Genomic DNA, 15,274 nt, shown 5'->3' on the forward strand with positions numbered 1-15,274 from the left:
TCAGACCGAGCCTGGCCTGACCCAGCCTGGCATACCTCATCTCCTGTCTTGGCGTTTGCCATTAGATATTGCAATCTGGCCTGGCCTGGCCTACCCCCAGTCCCAACTTTCACTGGTGGATGCTACAGCCTAGCCCTACCCATCCTACCCCATTCCTGGCTTTCATGCAAACAACCAGATGTGATAGCCTAGACTAGCCCAGCATGTACTGTACCCCATCCTAGCTACTGCACATGCCAGTGTGCTATGATTTGGCCTAGCTCTGCCCAGTTGGTCCTGCTTCCCCCTTCAACTCCAAGCCAAACCACACATCTAAGAAATCAGCCACAGGTTGAGATCTGGGAGTGCATGTTGAGGGACACTTTGGATACAAAGAGAAGGTCAGAGTTCTGACTCAGAAAGCAAAGGGGGAAGGTGATAGGAGAAGAGATTGTAGAAGCCATAAAGACTGGGTCATGTAGGACTTGATGGACTATGGAAGACTTTACTGTAAATACTTTGGGAAGGTACTAGAGTTTTTAATTTAATTTTTAAAAAAGATTTACTTATTTATTTGAAACTCAAAGTTGGAGAGAGATTTTCCATCTGCTAGTTCACTCCCCAAAGGGCTACTTTGTTCTATGCTTTATAGAATAGGTCAAAGGCAAGGAGATATTTAAATTGCAAGGAATTACTCAGTTCTTCACTCCCTACTGTATCTTTGCCCTTTTGAGATTTAACTTTGCAGCTCCCAAGGGGGCATCTGTTTCTCAACTCGTTGAATCAGAAGTGATTTTGTGACTTTCTTTGGTCAACTGAATGGATTGGAAATGATGCCATTGCAGTTCAGAGTCTAGAAGTCAAGAGAACTGTTTTGGACCTGCCCAGATGATGTGTGATCAAAGGAAGCTTGGGGTATAATGAGAGCCCAGATGGAGCTAGAACAAGCTTTTCCAGTGTAGGACTTCCTAGCTAACTGAGCAGTTGCCTAAAGGTCCATTTGTGGACCCAACCAACGACTGACTAGGCTGCCCAGTCCAATGTGTTGATCCACAAAATGGTAAGCTAAACCAAAGTCTGTAGCTTTAAGCATTGGGTGCCTTTTTACTTAGAGAAAGATAGATATTTTGGAGCTATATAGAGAACTAAAGTCAATTTAGGAGGTATGCATCACAATTATTCTATTAGATAATCTATGCTGCATAGTCTGGTGTCAGTGGAGAACTAAATTAGAATAAGAAAGCCTCTTGATGAACCAGTTCATGCAGTTCTAAAATATGTTTTTTAATCAGTGTACATTTTCCCAGGAAATGCATTTTTCTTCTTTGATGGCTTCAGTTCTTATCACTATCACATTGGGGTGGTGCTAGACTTGGAAGATGCAGGTGACCAGTTCTCCCAGTTAGCTTGGAACTCATGAAATTCTCACAATTCCAGAAGCCATTTGGTCCTGGGAAAGCCAGGGTGGTTGGTCATTCTATATCACTGCTTCACTTTGCTCTTTGCAGGTCAGCTGTGTCCACATTCTCCCTCTGGCCTCTGACATCAAGGAGCACTAAACCATTAACCTATCTCCTAAAGAGCAAAACTGAGAGCCAGAGGGTTCAAAGTGCCCACCCAGGATTATCCAACTTGGAGACGGAGAAGAAAGGAAGCTGAACCCAGCTCAGCCTGTGGCTCCGGACTGATCGTGTTCTTTCCTACTTCCTGCTCCTGGGGAGGTTATAGTTATCCCCTGTTAATTACTGGACCATAGAGGCAAGGGATGCATCTTTGAACCCTCTCTGGAAGTCCCAACACCTCTTTCCATTCTAATGGTCTACACAACTTCCAGTGTCGTCTGACATCCAGAGAGCACAGAACATATGGCTTCTTCTGTGGCTCGCTCTGTACAGAAAGGTGACACAGGCCACTGGTATCCCTGATCTCACCTTCTGAGGCCTGAGGAGTTGCCATGTCAGTTCTGAAAATGGCCAAACAGCGGAGACCTGGCTCCAGAAAATGAACCCCAAGGATCCAGAAAAAGGTGAGACACAGGAGGGGAAGGGGACAGGAATCAAGAACTGGTTTCACATTTTTCAGCAACCTTTGTTGCTTCTTCATTATGAGCTCTTTGTTTAGAAAATTCATTTTTAATACACACAAAATCCCAAGTTGCTGAACATTTCCTCCTGTGATGAGACACATTCAAGACAAAGCATGCGCCCTGATTTGTCTTTCCTCGAAATCAAAGGCAGCGTTCTGTAGAGACTGCGTTTGCCACACAAAGGTGGCAGATGTTTGTTGAGATTCTAGCTGTACAAGCATTCTACACTCTCAGTCTGGGAGAGCATTTCAGCTTTTATGAAAAGACAAATGGTTTTGTGTTATTCTCGGATCCCCAAGAAGCCTCTGGTGCCACCAGAATGGAGCAATGGCTCAGGCCTGGTGTGGAGGGAGGTGAATGTGCTAACCATGTGGGTGTCCTGCAGGGCAGCTGCTGAGTAACCCTGGACCAGCCACGGTGTGTGTAGGCTGAGTCAACTTGCAAGGGTTCATTCTGCACCTAAGTGTACGCAGTGTGGTGTTGGGTGTCTCAGGAGGAGTTGCATTTCTACCAGGAGTTTCTGAAGGCTTCTAGATGATATGTTTAAAAAGCACGTTCCAAGGCTGAGCTGGTCTTTCACTTCCTTTTTTTTTTTTTTTTTAAAGTCTTCCCTCATTCTGCCTGTAATCTCCTATGCTGGAGACTGACAGTCTCCCAGATTTCTCCCTTCCCAGCATCCCTTGGAAATCATCAGTCTCAGAGTTTTGCAGATTCTGTCTCCAAAAATGGAACTCAAAATTCATCTTCTTCCATCTGCAATGCAGATTTCATCCCTTCTCCTCACCATTATCCATCAGAAACAATGTTACCCTAACTCCCACCCTGATCTGTCCACATACTACATGGGGAGTGATGGAAGGTTTGACTAAGCTTTACTTTCTCAGGAGTGAAGACGGTGGGCATCTGTATTCATTTATTAACTTTGGTGAATGCATGGGAAGTAAAGTAATGATGTAAACGATAGGCTACTCTTTAACAGAGGTCCACTGTATTCTTCAGACTGCCCCGTGTGTCTCTGCTGGTGAACAGCCCAGTGCATGTTTTAACATGCGTAATTCCCATTCATCCCTGAAGATCCAGGGTCCATGTTAACTCCTCCTGGAGCCTCCTGGATGGCTTATTCACTTCCTCGGTGCTTCTGAAGCCTGCGCACTGGTGGTCAAGACTTCCTGTTTCTTATGTATCTATTTTCTTACGTGTTGTTTTTAGCAATGGCAAGTAGATTTAAGGTGCATTTCTGTTCTGCCTTTTATTGCTGCTGATATTTGTAGTGTAGATTTCCAACTTTAAATTGTCTGATTCTTGATTGTCAGAGGTAGTGGTCTCACTTCTTCAGCAACTGTAAATCTAAAGAAGGTGACATCATTAATAAAAGGAAAACTGTGGACACATGCTTTGTGGATCAGTCACTTCTGGAATTTGAAGCCTGGTTATTTCAGAGAGGTTGGCTGAGGCTTAATGAATTTAAGACTTTGGGTGGACAGGAGGACTGAAGCAGGCCTCCAACTTTGGTTCTGGACTCTGTGGTAAGTGATTCACAGAAAAGGAAGTTCTCTTCATTCACAGTGTTCTCTGTGCTGAGCAGTTGTTAGGCCTGGGGCACATAAGGTCAAGGGTGTGGATTTTAGATTTAGAAAAGTTGAATTGAAATCTCCACTCCATTGCCTGTGAGCTATATGAGCTTTTTTGGTCTTATTTTATTATTATTATTGTTATTATTTCTAGTTTTGAATTTTATGGTACAATTATGTAGGGCCTGGGATCCACCACTCAAATTCCCACTCCCTGACTGATTTTCCCCATATTATTACAATAGCATAGTCCTTCACAACAAGTCTGTTATTTAAGTGCTATCTGAGTTGAATACGCTACTGAGCCTCTCAGAACTCCATTTTCTTAATTATAAAGGGAGATTCAGCTTTTGTGGAACCTAGTGTATCCCAGGTGCACGAACTTCAATTTTTCTTTTTTTAGTTGTTGTGAAGTAGATCTAACAAGGTTTACCATCTTAACCACTTTTAAATGCATGGTTCATTGGTGTTAAAGACATTCACATTGTGTGTGATAGACATCCACATTGTGTGTGATAGCTCTTCAAAAACCTTTTAATTTTGTAAAACTGAAACTCTGTGTCTATTGTATTACTTCCCATCCCTTCCTCTGCACTTTCCTTTCTACTTCCTGTCTCTGAACTTGACAGTTTCTGATTACTTCATATAAATGGAATCACGGAGTTTAGTGATACTACTAGTTTATTTCACTTAGCACATTGTACCCAAAGTTCATCCTCCTTTTAAAGTTTTAATAATAGCCCATTGCACACACAGCCCATGTTGCTTATTGATTCATTTGGACACTTGTGCTGCTTATACATATCGATTGTTGTCAACAGTGCCACTTTGGACATGAATATATATTTTTTCCTTTTTCAATTGTTTTGGATGGATATCTAGAAGTTGGATTTTGAGAGTATATGGCCATTTTATTTTTAATCTTTTGCGGAATGGCCATACTGTTTTCTCTATCAGTTTATACTTTCTTACATTCCTACCAACAGAATTGGTATTAGATGTTACAATTGTTCTGACATCTTCAAAACTTCACCAATACTCACTAATTTCCTTTGAAATTATTACCATTGCAGTGAGTGTGAAATGATAGCTCACTGTAGTTTTAATTTGCATTTCCCTAATCATCAGTGATGTTGAATGTCTTTTTATGTGCTTATTGGATATTTTTTTCATTTATAAATTATTTTATGATACATTTCCGTATGCTATGAGATTTACCTCCTCCCCAGTATATAGCATCTTTGGAAAAAACGCCTATTTGAGTCTTTTTTTCATTGTAGGATTGGGTTATTTATTTTTGTTGAGATATAGGCATTCTTTATATATTCTCAATTTTAACTCCTCATATATATGATATGCAAATATTTTCTCCAATCATGTAAGCTGTTGTTCACTGCATCTTTTTATGCTATGTGTGTATTTTATTATTTTGATTTTTGGTGGACATGAAATAATTTTTCATATTTATGATGCTCTGAGTTATGTACAAACTAAATAGTGATCACATGTGGTAAAGCATATCCTTTACTTTAAATCTTGATTGTGCCTTTAGATGCACATTTTTTGAGTTGGGTGTAGCTTCACTATTTATCATTGTTTTTGTTTCCCAAGGTCATAGCTATGAAACTATTTCCAAATCCAGCGTAAGTTATTTTCCCTCTTTTCTTCTAGAAGTTTTAGATCCTATGTCTAGATCGTTAATCCACTTTTATCTTTGTATGTGATGTATGAAGTAAGCACCCAACTTAATTTTTTTCCCTGTGGAGCTTCAGCTTTCCCAGCATCCTTGTCAAAGAAATTGTTCTTTCCTCGCTGAATGCTCTTGGCAGCTTTACCTAGGATCATTTGATCACACAAAAGAGTGATCATTCAGGGCACTTATTTCATTTGGTTGTTCTATCTGTCTGTCTTTGTGAATACCACACTTTCTGTTACTTTAGTTTTGATAGCAGGTAGAGTGAGACCTCCAACTTTATTGATCTTTTTCAATATTATTTTGGTTGTTATTAAACCTTAAAATTCCCTATGAATTTTAGGTTGTATATGGCTATTTTTACAAAAATGCCATTGTGATTTTGTACTGAAATGCTGGATCAGTTTGGATAGTACCGCTAGCTTCCAATGCATGAATATGGGATGACTTACTATTTATTTGTGTGCTCCCTAGCTTCTTAAGCAATATTTTGTGGTTTATGGTGCACCAATCTTTCCCTTTCCTGCTTCCATTTATTCTTATATATTCTGGCTTTTTTTGGATGCCATTGTAAATGGAATTGTTTTCTTAATTTCTTTTCATTCTTCATTAGTGCAGTTGAATTTTATGTGTTGATGTGTGTTGCAAGTGACTAAATTCATTTATTAGGAAATTAAAATATTTTATCTGTGTTATCTTCATAGCCACCCAGTGAGGTAGGCATCATTATTGTCCCCATCTTTCAGGGGAGGAGGCTGAGCACCAGAGTGTTTGGGTAACACACCCAGACTCACCGGATTGGGAAAGCTGTTAGTCTGGTTGGAAATTCAGTAGTCTCATTTCATGTCCTTTACTTTCTGTTATGATACTCCATGTTACCTTTCCAATAAGAAGTTTCCTAAGAGTTGCATGAGTTAATAAAAAATTCTAATGTAAGGCTATACATATTGTGTAAGTATAGTTTACTTTTATGCATAAAGAAAACTTTATCAAGTGTGTTCAGTGAAAGGAATCAAAATATTCCACACCAAAGAATTAAAAAGGAGTTCTACCTAAAAACTTTCAGTCATAAGAATAATGCCTTTAATATTATAAACATCGAAGAAGAAGGAAAAAAGACTCCTTTAGAAGAATATAAAAATTGGCTGCCTATCGATTTTTCCTTTGCCCTCTTAAATGATGGAGCCTTTTATTGAATTTAGAAGAGAGAGGGTTAGGAATGTAAGAATTTTGGATATTTTATGGTAAAAGCAATATATAGGCATTCTTAGAGATCTGAGGATTCAAAATAGACTTACACTAGAGATATAAAGACCAATTAATGTTGATCATATGAGAATGCAGTGATTCTGGTATAAAAGGACATGCATTTCTTCTCTTACAAAATGTAGACCCAAAGTTGGAAATCCAGGTGGAGGCTGTGTTACTTGGCAACTCTGCACACTTGAGCTTAGTTCTTATTGATTCCCCCTAGCTCCTCTTCTGCAACTTCAGACCAAGAAATATATTTCTCTATTTTTATCTGTTCTTTTGTACAAATTGCATCATTTAATTCAGGAACATAGGGAATAGTAACCCAAAGTGGTTAGTGGATTTGTAGAGTTCCCACAGTTATTGAATTATATTGTGGGATTCCTGCTGCATTCGACCAGACACAATTGCCTGACACCAGAGTCCACCACACAGAGAAGAACTTAGGCTGACCTAGGCCCCAGGACTTGGGTTGCCATTTCCCCTGACTACTTGGATTTCCCGTGACTTAGGGACGGGGGTTATATTAGATATTCACAACCTCTGCTTTTTTTGATACCTCTTTCTGCCCAGTATCAGAGTGAGGCTGTGAGTCCTGACTTTGTAGTTGCTATAATGTTGTACTAACAGAGCAAGGGTCAGAATCTTCCTGCTTGGTGCTTTACTTTAGGGAAGTTCCTCAGATCCTTGGTTAGAAAACCAAGAGTGAGCAAGTCTTCCTCTTTCAAGACAGCTCTCCCCATAAGCCAAAGGACAAGATTAAGGGAAAGGCTCTGGCAGAAAGGGTCTGACATGCCACACTCATGGTTCTGGCCTTGCTTATTTTAGAAAAGGAACTCTTTCCCATGGTTAGGGGGAGAAGTCAGACTTTCCTGTTCCTCTTGAGCTGGGCATGAAGCAACTTTCAGCCCTGATGTTGACATCAGGTCAAATATTCAGACATTCTCTCTGGGTCAGACTCTCTGGACTTCTGAGCTATGACCTTTCCAACAGGAAAATGGCCAACTAACCACAGCAGCCAGAACCTTGATTGTCCTTAGTGGAGAGGGAGAAGCATCAGGTGGCAGGAACCCCGATTCAGGGGCCACCTTGATCCTGAACTCCACCAGTTATTTCCTGGAAGGCCTCAGATGAGTTATTAACCTCTTGATCTTTTGTGTGTGTGTGTGTGTGTGTGTGTGTGTGTGTGTGTGTGTGTGTGTGTGCAAGGGATTGTTTATAGAGGAAAAACGGGAGAGCTGAGTATAGCATTTGGTGTGTATCACAGGGCTTCAAAAGTTCATGAACAAATGGAATGAAAAGGTAACGTGCATTTTCCATGTCCTTTTTGAAGCCTCCTGTGGTAAGCACTCCACGGATACTAGCTGCTCTGAAGGTTACTGAAAGCTGTATCTGATTCCTTACTGAGGGATCATCTGAACACGTGCCATATATAGGAGATGAGACTGTCTATCCAGGGTGAAAGGTCTCTGGATTCAATGAGAACAAAGTTCAAATCCTATCTCTACCAATGAGCTTGGGAAATATGATTTTTTTTTCTTTTAAGTATGACTTCTCATTGCATGCTTACTGAGGGGTAGTTGTGGTTAGATTATGTGAAATTATGTATGTTCTAGGCACATGGTAGATGTACAGTAATGTTCTCATTATTTCTAAGGAATCAAATCAAGTCCACTCAGTGGTTGGTCTGAAACTTTGGGCATCTAATTATCTTTAAATTTGTTGAAGTGGATCAGTCCTCCTGTCTTGTATGAGTATGTATGTGGTGAGAATCAAAAAAGAAAACTGAGATAAAGATAACTTTCTTGGTTCTGTTAGTTTGTTTATATGTTTATCAGAAAGAGGGAGTGGCATAAAGAGAGGAAGAGAGGAGATGAAATGTCCGTCTGTTGGTTTACTCCTCAAAGCCCAGCCTGGCACTCCATCTGAGTCTCTCACTTGGGTGTCAGGGATCTAAGCATGTAGGCCATCATCTGTTGCTTCCCAGGCATGCGTAGGGAGTTGAGTTAGAAGCAGAATCAGGACTTAATTCCAAGCACTTTGATATGGGATGTGGAAATCTTACGTGCGTGCTTAACTTTCTGAACCATGATGCCTGTCCTGATTTTCTTGGTTTGGCCTTCACTTTTGATATTCCAGTGCCCCGCTTCATTCAGGCTCTCAGTACATGTTTTTTTAAACCAAACAAACCTTTGTTAACATCAGAACAGTTACACAGAACTCCAGGCTCAAGGACTATTTTGAAATTTATGCAAGGACCGCTCTCTCATTTTGTACTGAACCCCACAACTAGCATTAAGGGTCTTATGTAGAGGTGAATAAAATGTTAGTTGAGGGGCCAGAATTGTAGTGTAGCAAGTAAAACTGCTGCCTGTAATTCTGGTATCCTATGTGAGCAATGATTCATGTCCTGGCTACTCTACTTCTGACTCAACGCCTTGTTAATGTGCCTGGAAAAAGCAGCAGAAGATGGCTCAAGTGTTTGTACACATGCCACACATGTGAAAGATCTGGTCTAGTCCTGTCCACTGCGGCCATCTCGGGAGCAAACCAGTCGATGGAAAAATGTTGGTTGAGTGTGTTAAGGGACATCATTTCCTTCTTGCAATTTTCTGCTGATTTCTCATTATGCCTTGAAGATCATCCAAGCTCCTTATGTGACTAACCTGGTGCCATGTGATCTGCAGGCTGCTTTGCTGATCTCTGTGGCCATACTCCTTCTGGCTTCTTCAATTCCAGGCACCAAGAGCTGTGTTTCTTCTTCTCCCTCTCCAACCCATTACCGGAGCTGGCTTTGTTCTTATTCCTGTGTTAGCTTCTACATCACCTGCACAGTGAGGTTCCCTGCCCACACTCCCAGCTACTCTTTATTTTCTTGATTCGCTTCAGACCTGTCACAGTCCATGATGGTTTCTGAAAAAAGGTTTTTTTTTTTTCCTTATTTGTTGACTTGTCTCCTGCAATGGCTTAAACTTGATAAAGGTAGCAGTCTTCCTATTTTTTTCCCAAAGCATGGGACAATCCAGGCATATAGTAGGTGCTCAGTTAATAGTAGCTGAAGAGTGAATGCTTGACAGTGCTGACATTTTCATTTCAAATGCTGAAGCCCTGGGACTCTCTCTGATGGGAAGAGACAAGCAGTGTTAGTACTATACACTACAGGGGAGGGGATGACAATGGTAACATGAATGAACAACCTTGCTGCTGGGCAAAGTGGCCCCCTTTCCCATCTTTCCATTGACCTTGGAGGCAGAGGAGGGCTAGGGGACAGGAAGAGGCTCTTCAACCTAGCCTCCTCGGTCCCTGCAGTGAGAATCCACTGTGCAGGCAGAGCGCAGGAAAACCTGAATAGCTGAGGGGAGCCAAGAGACCACATTAGAGGCCACTGAACCCACATGGCTTCGTTTTACACACAAGGATGTTGCAACTGAGAGTGTCAGAAACTGGTGCTGTAGCCATCATAATAACACCAACAATCCAAACCAAGTTAAACCAATGAAACAAAAAGAAAAAAAAAAGCCCAAAGTGAGAGGTAATATCATGGAGTGTTAAGCTCTTGATGTAAGTATGGTATTAAATGATTAAATATTCATAAAATGCTTAGATCAGGCTCTGGCACAAAGAAATCGCTGTATAAGTGTTCACAAATTAAAAAGCAAGTGATTGAGCCCTGTTGTTTCAGGAAATTTGCTGGCCCTTTGCTTGTATCGTTTCATTTAATCCCCCCAGTTGCTGATGAGATAGGGTGTGATAATATATTTACATTTTGTGGATGAGAAAATGAAGGCCAAGGTAGAGTGTGGAAAAGTTGGAATGTGGCCCCAGTCTCTCTCTAGGTTATGCTCTTGGCTACTGCCCTGGAATGCAGGCAGGGGCAGAGCTGGTGTGGCCTCTCTGTGCTGTTCCCCAGTGCAGACCTGGGGCTAGCCTGAATGGGAAATGCTGCTGATTCACATTTGCTCTGCTAGGAAGCTGCCTTACTCATTGGCTCGTTCATGCTTTAAGCATCCTGCATGAGCTTCATGCTAAGTGCTGCAGACAGCCAGGTGAAATGAGGCGTTTCTTGTGCATTTGGGCATGCAGGCTTCCAGAGTGGAGAGGTTGGCTGGTATAAGGTGGTACACACTGGAAAGGTGGTATACATGGACTTCCTAACATTTCTGTTCTTGCGAACTTGCTGTGTGGAGTGTGTAGCTGAACTGGTGGTTGTGAAAGTCTAGGATAGCAGATATGCTGGAGCAGATCAAGCAAACCCTTGAAACTGGGCAGCCTGCTGGACACCATATGGAGGACAGTAAGAGATGATCTGCTTGATTTGGGTGTGCCTGAGGGCCCTGCCCACCAGTAGACCACCATTAGAGGCCAACCCAGGAGCCCAGAAGCCTTTAGATACATTGCCCCAGCACTGCCTGGCTTCTCCAGCCTGGAACCTCTGCATTCTTGCACGTTGTCTCCACACCCTGCCATCAGCACCCTGACAAACCTTGTGGGATTCAATGTGGGTCACTGGGGGTGAATGTTCCCTCTCCAGTTCTCAGCAAAGATGCCCAACCCTATGACATCCATCGTGCTTATTTATCCACTCATTCATGCATTGACACACTCATTCAACAAATATTTATTAAACTCCTTTGGTGATCTAGGTATGGTATTGGACTCTAAGGATACACCCAAAAATAAATCAATCAAAATTTTTACACACCCCCACCTCCCTAGGGCCCCACACTCTAGAGGGCTAGCATAAATCAAGTGAAATGAGGAGGAAAAATAATCACACATTTTTAAGTGTGCACATAGGGAAAGAACATAAAGAACCAACTGTCAAAGTTTTAGGAGTTCTATGAATTAGTGGTTAACCACATCACTACAAAAATTGCATTGTGTAAACTTATAGCTAAATATTAAAGAAGGAAACGAATCACTTCTTATTTTTCTGTGCTCTGTACTCTTGAGGTTATCTATGTCTCTTGTATCTGTGTGGTGGAAATGCTATATGGTATAACAGTGAACTACTGCGCTTCTTTTTCTAACTCCACACCCAGCAACCTCACATTGTTCACTTGACATTGACCATGACAGGAATATTTACACCATAAGAACTGTCAAGCACTTTGAATCAGGGCCTTGGTTTTCCTTTGAGACTTGGTTGTTCAAACATGCACCAGCACACTTCTTGGATATGAGATGAGTACAGAGAGATTTGACTTCACATAGATTAGTCAGGGAGAACTCAAAGGAGGGTTCCTTTGTCAAGACCTGATGGTGAGAAGTTGACCATGTAGTGATGAACATGGCAGAGGGAGGAGCAAGGGCGGGCACTCTGAGGTGTGGTCATTTCTGGGAATGGGAAGGAGACCAGTATGATATCCCATGAGTCCATGGAGCCATGGCGTGATGAGGAAGGGGCTGAGTGGAAGGAGATGCAGCTGGAAGAGCAGGTGGGGCCAGTGAGTTTGCATTTTATTTAAAGGGTAGCCAGAAGCCATGGGAAGGTATGGTGAATTCATGTGAGGCCTAGTCTGAGCTCCAGTTTCAGCAGTGGCAAACAGCTGCTGAAGAAGGCCCTGCCATTCCTCACTGCTTCCACGCCTTTCCACATTCTGCATTGCTGCCCACCTTTCTGTGCAAGTAGAAGGAGCAGGGTGGCTGTATGGTAGCTCTCTTTATGGCGGCCTTCAATGATGTGACCATGAAAGAAAGCACTGGCTCTGGCTTCTGTTTATCAGCCAATTCTGAGAGGACCTCTGCTTCCCAGCAGCCCTGGCACACATGACCTTTCTTTGCCTATGACAATGATCTCAGTAACATTTCTGTACACTGACCTTTCCCCTTTCCCTGATCCCTCGTTCATTCTTTCTTGGATCATCTTCTAAATCAACTACCTGAACCAAAGGTCTTTCCTCAGGTTCTGCTTTTGAGGGAGCCTACGCTATGATGGGGGTCAGTGGCAGTGATGTGAACATGAGTACAGAACTGGTAGATGGAGGGCTGTTTGTAGAAGTCCTTTCTACCCACTGGGATTCCTCAGCCCATGCCTGCCTCCCCACCACGTTCTCCTTTCAGGGACCCCCTTCACTGGGGTCCAGAAATCAATCCTGACTGAGTACAGCCTAGTTTAGCCCCAAGGTGTGAGGATGTCAGCCAAACTGGCATCAAGGCCTTCCTTGCTCTGTCTTTAGAGACACTCAACCCCACTCTGCCCCCGACCCCTTCCTGTCTGCTCCTGTCTCTTCCTGAGGTTGTCCTCAAGTGGTCCTCCCACCTGATTTGGCCAAAGATTGCTGTCTGGATCTGATGTTTGATTGAACTCTGTTAATTTCTGATGAGTCCCTCATGATGACAGAGCTGGTTCTTAAGACTTGTCATGTACCTGAATGTGGCTGGCCTACAAAGACCCATTATTCTTCAGGGGCTTTCATGGTGAGTTAACCTCATCCAGTCCGACCTAGGCCAGGTAGGACACCCAGCCATTGCCTTTTCCTCAGTTTCCCAGCAGAGCAAGGTGATCAGCCTCACCCACTCAGCTGGTGAGGATATTGCAGTGAGAGGGTCTGGGATGGAGCCTTCATGGAAGACACCTCAATACATGAGCCTCATGTGCTCACAGGACAGGTTCTGTATGCCCTCATCTAAATCCTTCCCAGCTTGTTGCTTTATACTCAAAATGGTATCATGGTAGGGTTTGGGTAATACTTTAATACTTCACAACATGCAGGAAATCTAATTTTGATTATTAGAGTTTCATTTCCAAATTTCCTCTTTAATTATCAATGAGTTTCAGACCATTTCAGATAACTTTTACTTTAATTCTGGCACCCAAAAAACCCAAAATTTGTATTCATGTAGAGGAAATTAGAGAACTCAAAGTTCATATTAAAAACAAATGATTTCCAAGTTTTTGCACCCAAATTAACTTGTCTTCCACTTTTGGTAGAAATCCCTTCCTGTTTATGAAATGTGATTAACAATTTCCTTACCTTACTACAATACAGACATTCACCAAACATGATGTTACAACTCTGTCTACTGGTGAGCAGGCCTCTCAACCACTGGGGATTTAAAAAGAAGGAACCATGTCAGCCTGGCTACAAACATACCACCCAGGTTAGACTGCCTCTCTTTGATAATACTTATATTAACTCATGAAATATAATCCTTAATATGTTGAATAACAAGGGCCACTTCCTTCTTCTGATGCTTCTCCAGGATGCGCCCCTTCAGGACGCCAGTGGGTGAGGCAGTAGACCCCAATCCTCCCAGGACATTCTTCCTTGGCTGCATGCCTGGGAAACTTGCCAGTCTCCTGGGGGCCTGGCTCCCTTTCTCACCACCAGCCCCTCCTCTGTTCCCTTCTGAAGCTCTCCAGAATATTCTGACTCATCCTCTGACTCAGGTGGAGCATATTTCTGTTCCCACGTCCTGCTCCTTGATGAGCTGAAGATCTCAGCTGTCAGCTTTGTACATGTGTGTACCTGCATACATATATACATACTTGCTTGTGCAGGTATTCATGCCTGTATTGCCTAGTGTCTGCACACATCTGTGCATGTATGCCATGTATCTTTCTGTGTATGTGTGCATGTACAAGCGTGTGCATGTACTCCTGTGTGTATGCATATGATTGTACTGTCTCTACGTAGCTGGGGAGAAGGATTCTCCTATTCCTCCCTCACCTTATACATGCAATTTTCTAGCCACTTAGGGCAGAGAGTCACTTTCTAGGTCCCTGGAGCAGTGGACAGGGGAGGTTGCTCACCCTGATTTCCACTAGATGAGTGTATTACCCAAGATTTTTTTTCAAGCAAAGAATGCTCAGTTTAATTATTTGTCCACCAAACTCAAATTTGGAATCTTCCCATTATAGAGCTGTCAGGAACCTAGGTACTGGCACCAATTCATTTGATTTTTGAGCTTAAAGAGACACAGATTGGTTAGAAAATATGTTCAAAATTACCCAACAAATGAGTGGCTGGATTTGGACCATAATTAGTTCATACCTCAGGTGATGCTAGGATGTTCCATATCCTCATCCCTTCCTTGCCACTCAGGAGGTCCTTCTCTTGGATTGTACTGTCCGTCCTGATGGCCACCAGCCACATGTGTCTGTGGAGCACATGGAACAGGGCTAATCTGAATTGAGATATGCTGTGAATGTAAAATAAACTAATTTCAAAGACAGTACCAAAAATTAAATGTTTCACTAATAATTTTATGTTTATTAAGTATTAAGTGATAGTATTGTACATATTTTGGCTTACTGAGAAGTTTGCTGGTCTTTGTATTAGACCATCAATTTTGTTGGCAATGAGGATTATGGGCTTCACATGGAATAAGTGCTTAATAAATTGTCCTTCAGTGGGGTGGGTTTTGGTGCAGCAGTTAAGGCAACATTTGGGACACTTGCATTATATAGTGTAGTGCTTTGGTTTCAGTATTCTCCAGCTCTATTCTTGATTCCAGCTGTTTGCTAATGTGTACTCTGGGAGGCGTGTGTGATGGTTCAAGTTCCCTCTCATGGGAGACCTGGATTGAGCTCCTGGCTCCTTGCTTTGGCTCAGGTCAGCCCTAGTTGTTTAGAGTGGACCAACAGTTGGGAGCTCTTTTTCCTCTGTATCTCTCCTCATAAATAAACAAAACTAAAGAAAATTCATTGAATAAGTAAATCCCTTGGTGGGTACATTTGTTTGAAATACA

Source organism: Ochotona princeps, chromosome 22 (assembly GCF_030435755.1).
Source record: "Ochotona princeps isolate mOchPri1 chromosome 22, mOchPri1.hap1, whole genome shotgun sequence".
Taxonomy (NCBI): domain Eukaryota; kingdom Metazoa; phylum Chordata; class Mammalia; order Lagomorpha; family Ochotonidae; genus Ochotona; species Ochotona princeps.